Here is a 10,774-nt window from a genome sequence, read left to right on the forward strand (position 1 = left end):
GTGGGAACCAACGATGGTTCACCACAAGCTCATTTGCCCAATTAGATAATGTAGATTCGAGTGTTTCCAGTCAGAAAACGTAAATCATTTCACGTCAGTATAAATGTACAAATAGGTTATAAGGTGCGAATTGGGGGAGGCGATGGCCTAGTGGTATTATCGCTAGATTATTCATCCAGAAACTCAGCTAATGTTCTGGGGACTTGGTTCGAATCCCACCACAGGTGGAATTTGAATTTAATAGAAAAAAAAATATCTGGAATTAAGAATCTACTGATGACCATGGAACCATTGTCGATTGTCGGAAAAACCCATCTGGTTCACTAATGTCCTTTAGGGAAGGAAATCTGCCGTCCTTACTTGGTCTGGTCTACATATAACTCCAGAGGCACAGCAATGTGGTTGACTCTCAACTGCTCTCCAAGGGCAGCTAGGGATGGACAATAAATGCTGGTCCAGCCAGCGACGCCCGTGTCCCACGAATGCATTAAAAAAAATAGTCAGCTTTCCGGCACCATCTTTCCAGATACTTCCCAGTTAATGCAAGCAAATTAGATCTCTGATGAAGGCGGATCTGTTGAGTTAAATATTTCACTGCACTGAATGTGAATGCCAACCAAAAACCGAAACAGAAATAGTCAAGTGGGGTGGAATTTTCCATGTCAAAACGGCGAGAATACAGGAGTCCTCCGTGTCTGTCTTCTGGGTGGGCGACCTCGGCTCTGCAATCTTCCGGCATTCTGACCATTTTTTTGACAGCTGGGGACTTTGTGCTGGTATGGGGGGGGTTGTGGAGTCTAAATACACTGATGAAGCCGGCTTCAGAGTGCTCAGGTGCCCCGATCTGCTGGTGAACCCGTCAGCACCCCCAACACCCCTCCCCACAGACATTGGAACCCCCATTCATCAACAGCATTGTTACTACCTACAATGACACGGGTCACAGGCATCGGGGCATCAGGACCCTCCTGATGATCCCCTGGTGGACACCCGACATGGTGATTACTACAGTGGTATCTATGGTGATCGCTATGGTGATTACTATGGTGGTATCCATGGTGATTACTATGGTGGTATCCATGGTGATTAGTATGGTGGTATCCATGGTGATTACTATGGTGGTATCCATGGTGATTAGTATGGTGGTATCCATGGTGATTACTATGGTGATTACTATGATGGTATCTATGGTGGCATCCATGGTGATTACTACAGTGCTATCCATGGTGATTACTATGGTGGTATCCATGGTGATTACTATGGTAGTATCTATGGTGATTAATTTATCTATGTTGGGACTTTTCTGTTCAAAATATAACATGCATTTAGCAAATGCTTATTTTTTACTTCGATACCTCAAATAATAACCTGGTCCAGTAGTACGGGCTGGTGAAGTGAAATACATTCATAATAACAAGCTTACTTTCCTGCATGTCATAAATGACAGTCGAGATGTGAACCTACATGGCCAGTCCGTGTATCATACATGACCAGTGTTCACTCCAGCGTGAGTCAACTTTGAGGCGCAAAGTTGACTCACGCTGGAAGCTCATGGACAGTCAGAGCTGATCACTGTGTTGTCAAAAGTGAATAGCCAATTGCAGTAGGCAGCCCAGAGGCACAATACTGGACATTGCAACATAGAATCATCGAATTCCTACAATGCAGAAGGAGGCCGTTCGGCCCATTGACTCTGCACTGACTCTCCGAAAGAGCATCTTACCCAGCTCCACCCTACCCCCTCATTAACTCTGCTTCCCTCTCCACACATTCCCCCCGGACCTGCTGAGTGCTTCCCGTGTTTTCCGCTTTTATTTTGGATTTCCAGCATTCCCTGTCAAATTGTTTTGCTACTTCATTGGAAACAAAAGGAGGGAAATCTCTGTTTAGCTCAATCTCACATTGACAAATGCTATATATTGATCAGACATAGAACATAGAACATTACAGCGCAGTACAGGCTCTCGATGTTGCGCCGAACAGTGAAACCAATCTAAAGTCCATCTAACCTACACTATTCCAATATCATCCATATGTTTATCCAATGACCATTTAAATGCCCTTAATGTTGGTGAGTCCACCACTGCTGCAGGCAGGGCATTCCACGCCCTTACTACTCTCTGAGTGAAGAACCTACCTCTAACATCTGTCCTATATCTATCACCCCTCAATTTAAAGCTATGTCCCCTCATGCTAGCTATCACCATCCGAGGAAAAAGGCTCTCACTGTCCACCCTATCTAATCCTCTGATCATCTTGTATGCCTCTATTAAGTCACCTCTTAACCTTCTTCTCTCTAACAAAAACAACCTCAAGTCCCTCAGCCTTTCCTCATAAGACCTTCCCACCATACCAGACAACATCCTAGTAAATCTCCTCTACACCTTTTCCAATGCTTCCACATCCTTCCTACAATGCGGCGACCAGAACTGTACGCAATACTCCAAGTGCGGCCGCACCAGAGTTTTGTACAGCTGCAACATGACATAATGGCTCTGAAACTCAATCCCTCTAACAATAAAAGCTACCACTCCGTACGCCTTCTTAACAACCCTATCAACCTGGGTGCCAACTTTCAGGCCGAGATCTCTCTGTTCATCCACACTACCAAGTATCTTACCATTAGCCCAGTACTCTGTAATCCTGTTACTCCTTCCAAAGTGAATCACCTCACACTTTTCCGCATTGAACTCCATTTGCCACCTCTCAGCCCAGCACTGCAGCTTATCTATGTCCCTCTGTAACCTGCAACAACCTTCCGCACTGTCCACAACTCCACCGACTTTAGTATCATCCGCAAATTTACTAACCCATCCTTCTATGCCCTCATCCAGGTCATTTATAAAAATGACAAACAGCAGTGGCCCCAAAACAGATCCTTGCGGCACACCACTAGTAACTGAACTCCAGGATGAACATTTCCCATCAGCCACCACCCTCTGTCTTCTTACAGCTAGCCAATTCCTGATCCAAACCACTAAATCAGACTGGCCTGTCTGAAAGCTCTCTAATATAGTGAAACTTGCCCTTTCAAAGCTTGCTCATTGTTACACAGGATTCACTTTTATGTCGCCTGTCCTTCAATGGAAAATGGAATACAGAAACTGTGCTCAATTATCTCAAATACTTCCTGAGGTCAGTAAACCTACATCCTGCAATAGCCTTGGACGTGATCCAGCTAACTTTCTCAACATAGAATCATAAAATCCCTACAGTACAGAAGGAGACCATTCGACCCATCAAGTCTGAAACGACCACAATCCCACCCAGGCCCTATTCCCGTCACCCCTCATATTTACCCTGCTATTCCCCTGACACTAGGGTCGTTTTGCCATGGCCAATCAACCTAATCTACACATCTTTGGACTGTGGGAGGAAACCGGAGCACCCGGAGGAAACCCATGCAGACATGGGGAAAATGTACAAACTCCGCACAGACGGTGACCCGAGGCTGGAATTGAACCTGGGACTCTGGCGCTGTGAGGCAGCAGTGCTAACTACTGTGCCACCGTGCCACCCAGGATAATTCCATACACCCCCAACCCACCTTGATTCAACCCCCCTGACCTGACTCCTGCTTCCTCCCAGTCCTAACCTAACCAAAGCCCCCCCACCCACTCCACCCACACCTCCCAACTATCCCTGCCAGCCAAATCCCAACCATTTATCTGAACATGTACCTTTTCCTTGGCCTATCAGTTTTACTGGGTCCTCTAATCCTATCTGCTTCCCGGCAGCCTGAGTTTACCGGTGTTGGACCATCATGGGGCCTGCGGAGACTCTTCTGCTGTAGACTCCAATAGCTCCCACCAGTAGAGGTTGGAACAAAGTTTTCCAGAGCAGGTCACTACGTATTAAGCTCTTAATTCCAGTGGGACATCACTGGGTGGATGTTATAGCCCATTATTGATTGTCGTAAAACCCCATCTGGTTCACTATTATCCTTCAGGGAAGGAAATCTGCTGCCCTTACCCGGTCTGGACTACATGTGACTCCAGACCCACAGAAATGTGGTTGACTCTTAACTGCCCTCTGAAATAACCTAGCAAGCCATTCAGGTGAACGTTACAGCTATAGAAAAGTCAATAGGACTGCAGTGGTTCAAGAAATGGAGTTGCTGGCATTGGACTGGGGTGGGCACAGTAAGTAGTCTCATAACACCAGGTTAAAGTCCAACGAGTTTATTTGGTAGCACGAGCTTTCGGAGTGTTGCCCCTTCATCAGGTAAGTGCAGGATTTGTTTCACAAACAGGTCATATATAGACACAAACTCAATTACAAGATAATGGTTGGAATGTGAGTCTTAACAGGTAATCAAGTCTTTACAGGTGCAGACAATGTGAGTGGAGAGAGGGTTAAGCACAGGTTAAAGAGATGTGTATTGTCTCCAGCCAGGACAGTTAGTGAGATTTTGCAAGCCCAGGCAAGTTGTGGGGGGGGGGGGTTACAGATAGTGTGACATGAACCCAAGACCCCGGTTGAGGCCGTCCTCATGTGTGCGGAACTTGGCTATCAGTCTCTGCTCAGCGACTCTGCGCTGTCGTGTGTCGTGAAGGCTGCCTTGGAGAACGCTTACCCGAAGATCAGAGGCTGAATGCCCGCAACTGCTGAAGTGTTCCCCAACAGGAAGAGAACACTCTTGCCTGGTGATTGTCAAGCGGTGTCCATTCATCCGTTGTCGTAGCGTCTGCATGGTCTCCCCAATGTACCATGCCTCGGGACATCCTTTCCTGCAGCGTCTCAGGTAGACAACGTTGGCCGAGTCGCATGTGGTTCCCACATTCCATGGAAATATTTTTTTGGAAAAAGATAAGGATGGGCTTCTCCAGTCACGTCCACACCGAGACTGGAAACTCCCACCCGAGGTCAACGGGCCTTTAAATGGTCCGTCACATTTTCCATTCTGCCCGTGATGATTCCAGTGGGCGGGACTGGAAAATCTACCCAAAAAACTCTGACAAGTTCACGAAAACCTTTTCAAATCCCCCCACCAACCATGAATCAAGAATAAAATGATAATGGATTGTGTTTTAAGAACATAATCTTACTTAAAAAATGGTGCTAATGGTGAAAGCCACTCCTAAAATTACAGGAGGGAAACATCGTATCCCTGATCTGCAGGGAGAAAATGGATGAACCTTTCTCTCCACAGGACATACTGACCCCACTAATCAACAGAGCACCTTTCCCCAGGCCCTATCCCTGTACCCTGACATACTGACCCCACTAATCAGAGCACCTTTCCCCAGGCCCTATCCCTGTACCCTGACATACTGACCTCACTAATCAACAGAGCACCTTTCCCCAGGCCCTATCCCTGTCCCTTTCCCCTGACATACTGACCCCACTAATCAACAGAGCACCTTTCCCCAGGCCCTATCCCTGTACCCTGACATACTGACCCCACTAATCAGAGCACCTTTACCCAGGCGCTATCCCTGTACCCTGACATACTGACCCCACTAATCAGAGCACCTTTACCCAGGCGCTATCCCTGTACCCTGACATACTGACCCCACGAATCAACAGAGCACCTTTACCCAGGCCCTGTCCCTGTCCCTTTCCCCTGACATACTGACCTCACTAATCAACAGAGCACCTTTTCCTAACAGCAATGCACTTCTGGAGAAGATAAATAAATTAGCTCACAATACTCGTTTCAGTCTCTTACTGAAATTTCTCTCACTTGAGGCGGCACTGACTCGCCAGTCCTAAGTCAAGGTGAACAAATAGGCAATCAGTACCTGGCACGTGGGCGGTGGGAGAAACAAGAAGAATGACACATGTACACAAAAAGAGACCAACTGTCTGCAAGACGCCAGCGCTCATCTGTGGAAAGATGTCCCACGTTTAATTTACAGGATGCATGTTTGCCTTCTGTGTGTCATCCATAGCTTACCTGCGAGCAACAGTTATGGGATGGAATCTCAATCCAATGACTTGACCACAGAATGGCGGCACGGTGACACAGTGGTTGGCACTGCTGCCTCACAGTGCCAGGAACTGGGATTCAATTGTGGCCTTGGATGTGTGTGTGTGTGGAGTTTGCACATTCTCCCCGTGTCTGCATGGGTTTCCTCCGGGTGCTCCGGTTTCCTCCCATAGTCCAAAGACGTGCTAGTTAGGTGCACTGGCCATGCTAAATTCTCCCTCAATGTATCCGAACAGGCACCGGGATGTGGCGACTAGGGGACTTTCACAGTAACTTCATTGCAGTGTTAATGTAAGCCTGCTTGTGACACTAATAAATAAACTTTAAACAATTGACCCTAGTTTCAGGGGATTAGTGGGGTGAATGTGTGGGGTTGTGGGAATAGAGCCTGGGTGGGAGTGTGGCGAGTGCAGACTCGATGGGCTAAATGGCCTCCTTCTGCATTGTAGGGATTCTATGATTGACTAAGATACCAGGGCGAAATCCCTGGTCTTCTACCAGATGGGGAGGCGATGGCCTAGTGGTATTATCGCTAGACTATTAATCCAGAAACTCAGCTAATGTTCTGTGGATCCGGGTTCAAATCCCACCACGGCAGGTGGTGGAATTTCAATTCAATAAAAAATATCCGGAATTAAGAATCTACTGATGACCATGAAACCATTGTCAATTGTCGGAAAAACCCATCTGGTTCATTGATGTCCTTTAGGGAAGGAAATCTGCCATCCTTAACCGATCTGGCCTACATGTGACTCCAGAGCCACAGCAATGTGGTTGATTCTCTACTGCCAGCCAGCAACATCCATGGTCCCAAGAAGGAATTAAAAAAAAGATGGCACCATCTTCTGCAGTCGTGCCTCGATCTAACATTTCATCCAAATGTCAGCCCAGATTTTCATAGAATCCCTATGGTACAGAAGGAGGCCATTCAGCCCATTGTCACTCCCCTGCACCGACAACAATCCCACCTTATCTGCACACATTTACCCTCTAATCCCCCTGCACTCAGGGGCAATTTAGCATGACCAATCCACCTTTCGGACTGCACATCTTTCGGACTGTGGGAGGAAACCGGAGCACCCGGAAGAAACCCACGCAGACACGGGAAGAACGTGCAACCTCCATACAGACAGTGACCCAAATCTGGAACCGAATCCCGGGTTATTAAGACAATTAACTCAGGTATTTTTGCATCAATGGTAACTCGGAAAAAAATGCAAGCCAACTGTATTGTTTCCATATTAAAGTCTTTACACTCATTAGGCATATTTCATCAAATCCTTCATATTAAATCTTGCCTGGAACAATTGAGGCCAGGAAGTAAAACTATCCTAATGTAAACATATGTATGAGAGGACTCCCAACCCCATTTGGCAGAAATATGAAGGTTCAAATTTCTTGCAGAAAGTTTCAGCGATACCTCCAGGACATACATGAAGCAGGACGTTCAGGACAGACTGTCGTTTTGGATGCTAGCCCTGCGTTAAGCAAAGGCTAGTCTTACATTTTGCTTCCTGTTCGAGTAATTCAAGAAATACAATTCCTAGACTCCAATTCAGATTCTCGGAGCCGAGCGTAATTGCAGTGATGAAAATTGATGAAAGGTGCCGGAAAATTCCATAATAAAGATAAAGGGAGCAATCTTTCCTGCCCATCTGGGTAGGTCGTTTGCCATGTTGGGGGGAGGGAAATGGGGGGTGGGGGGGGGGGGGAGGGTGGGGGGCGGGATGCGCAATCGGGGGGGGTGAGGGAGGCGATGTCCGGGGGATTGGGGGAGTGACAATCTCCCAATGCACTGTGCGCGTACGCAGCCGCATGCGTAATGGTACCCTCTAGCATTCAGCAGTCGGCTTCCGGCGTGAATACACCCCATCCACTCCCTCTATTGGCGAGAATCACGCTTTGCCTCTTCTTTTCTCTAAGTGTCATAAGATGGCATCTGAGAGCACGCCCTAAAAATTGGTGCAATTAAGAACAAGAGACAAAGAACAGTACAGCACAGGAACAGGCCCTTCGGCCCACCAAGTCTGTGCCCACACAGATGCCTCTCTAATCGAATATTCTCTTGCCTCTATGTAGTCCATATCCCTCTATTCCCTGCCTATTCATGTATCTATCCAGATGTCCTTGAACGTTGTTCTAGAATCTGCTTCCATCACCTCCTCCGGCAGCGCGTTCCAGGCATTCACCACCCTCTGTGTGAAAAACTTGCCCCTCACATCTCTTTTAAACTTTCCCCCCTCTCACTCTCAACCTATGCCCTCGAGTAATTGATCCTTCAAAGAGAACAAAGAAAGAACAAAGAAAATTACAGCACAGGAACAGGCCCTTTGGCCCTCCAAGCCTGCACCGACCATGCTGCGCGACTGAACTAAACCCCCCCGCCCCCCACCCAACTTCGATGCTGGGAAAAAGACTCTGACTATCCGCTCTATCCCAGCCTGTCCTAATCTCTCCCCTTTTCACGCTCTTTCAGCACTTTGAATTTTTTTGTTCAGATCACCCTCAAAATCTTTTTGTCCAGTGTCAGTTTGGTAGAGGTCTTTTTTTGAAATTACACCACAAGAAATGAAAACCTGTGCTGTCAGAGAAGATGTTTCCTCTTGTGGAGGAGTCTAGAATGAGAGGGTCAATGTTTAAAAATAAAAAGTCACTCATTTAAGACAGAGATGAGGGAAGTTGGCTGGATGGATGGTTAATGATGTAGAGTGATGCCAACAGTGTGGGTTCAATTCCCGTAGCGGCTGAGGTTACTCATGAGGGCCCCGCCTTCTCAACCTTGCCCGAGGTGTGGTGACCCTCAGGTTAAATCACCACCAGTCAGCTCTCCCCCTCAAAGAGGAGGACAGCCCATGGTCACCTGGGACTATGGTGACCTTACCTTTACTTGTGAATCTCTGGAACTTCCTTCTTCAAAAGGCAGTGGAAGCAGAGTCTTTGAATATTTTTAAAGCAGAGCTAGATAGATCCTTGATTAACAAGGGGGTGAAAGGTTATCAGGAGTAGGCAAGAGTGTGGGTTTAGGTTACAATTTTTCTCCACACCCTATCTGCAATACTTCATTCTGCACCCTTTCCTTTCCTTCTACCCTATGTACTCTATGAATGGTATGCTTTGTCTGTATAGCGCACAAGAAACAATACTTTTCACTGTATCCCAATACATGTGACAATAATAAATCAAATCAACCAGATCAGTCGTGATCTTATTGATTGATAGTGCAGGTTCCAGGGACCGAGTGGCCGACTCCTGCTCCTAATTTGTATAAAGTACGTACCATGTACAAGATGCACTGCACCGACTTGCCAAGCCTCCTGTGACAACACCTTCCAAACCCAAGATCTCTACAAGTTGGAAGGACAAGGGCAGCAGACACATGGGAACACCAGCACCTTCAAGTTCTCTTTCACCATCACTGGGTCAAAATCCTGGCACTCCCTCCCTAACAGCACTGTGGATGTACCTACGCCACATGGACTGCAGCAGTTCAGGGCGGCAGCTCACCTAATTGGGTAATTAGAGATGGGCAATAAACGCTGGCCTACCCAGTGAGGCCCACATCCTGTGAAAAAAATTTTTTTTTAAGTCACAGATCAGCAATCCTGAGTTGGAATCATGGCTGGAACTTTCCGGTCATTCGTGCCGGCGGGATTTTCTGGTCCCGCTGATGGAGAACCCCGGCCGCGGGTTCCCGGCAGTGTGACGTGGAGGGAGTGGGAAATCCTATTCTCAGCTGCAGGACCAGAAGATCTCACCGCTAGTGAATTGCGGGCGACCTCCTTCACCCTGGGTGGGGTGGCAGGGTTTGGGGGGGTGGGGTGGTCATGGGGAGGAGGGGGGTGTGGAGGGCCATAATCACATTCCTCCTAAACTGCTGGTCGTAATCCGAGAACTTCCCCCTGATAACACAATCCAAATGCCTTTGTACGCAGACTGAAGCCCATTCAAGGCAGCAACTCATTTTTTGTTTATTCATGGGACATGGGTGTTGCTGGCTGGCCAGCATTTATTGCCCATCCCTAGTTACCCGAGGGCAGTTTTTTTTTATTCATTCATGGGACATGAGCGTCTCCTGAGGGCTGTTGAGAGTCAACCACATTGCAGTGGCTCTGGAGTCACATGTAGGCCAGACCAGGTAAGGACGGCAGATTTCCTTCCCTAAAGGACAGTAGGGGCAGCACGGTGGCACAGTGGTTAGCACTGCTGCCTCACAGATCCAGGGACCCGCACAATTCCTGGTTTGGGTCACTATCTGTGCATAATCTGCACTTTCTCCCCGTGTCTGCGTGGGTTTCCTCCAGGTGCTCGGGTTTCCTCCCACAGTCCAAAAGACGTGCTGGTTAGGTGCATTGGCCATGCTAAATTCTCCCTCAGTGTACCCGAACGGGCATCGGAGTGTGACGACCAGGGGATTTTCACAGTGACTTCATTGAAATGTAAGTGTAAACCTACTTGTGACTAATAAATAAACAAACTTAGTAAACCAGATGTGTTTTTGCAACAATCAACAATGGTTTCATAACCATCAGTAGATTCTTAATTCCAGATTTTTAAAAATTGAATTCAAATATTTGCCGTAGTGGGATTTGAACCCAGGTCCCCAGAGTTTCTGGATTAATAGTCTAGCCATAATACCACTCGGCCATTACCTTCCTCCAGGGGTAAGGAAAGTGGAAAATTTCCAAACCGAAACACCCAGAACTTTAAAATATGGACACAGGGGTGGGAAAAAAAACATTTATTTCGTATTACAGGCACAGCACTGAATGACGGAAGAATTAGATAACATTCTCAGAGGGCAAAAAAATCAGAGGCGAGACGAGATTCCCCCTGACTCCCACG

The sequence above is a fragment of the Mustelus asterias genome, chromosome 18 (genome assembly GCF_964213995.1).
Source record: "Mustelus asterias chromosome 18, sMusAst1.hap1.1, whole genome shotgun sequence".
NCBI classification, from domain to species: Eukaryota; Metazoa; Chordata; class Chondrichthyes; order Carcharhiniformes; family Triakidae; genus Mustelus; species Mustelus asterias.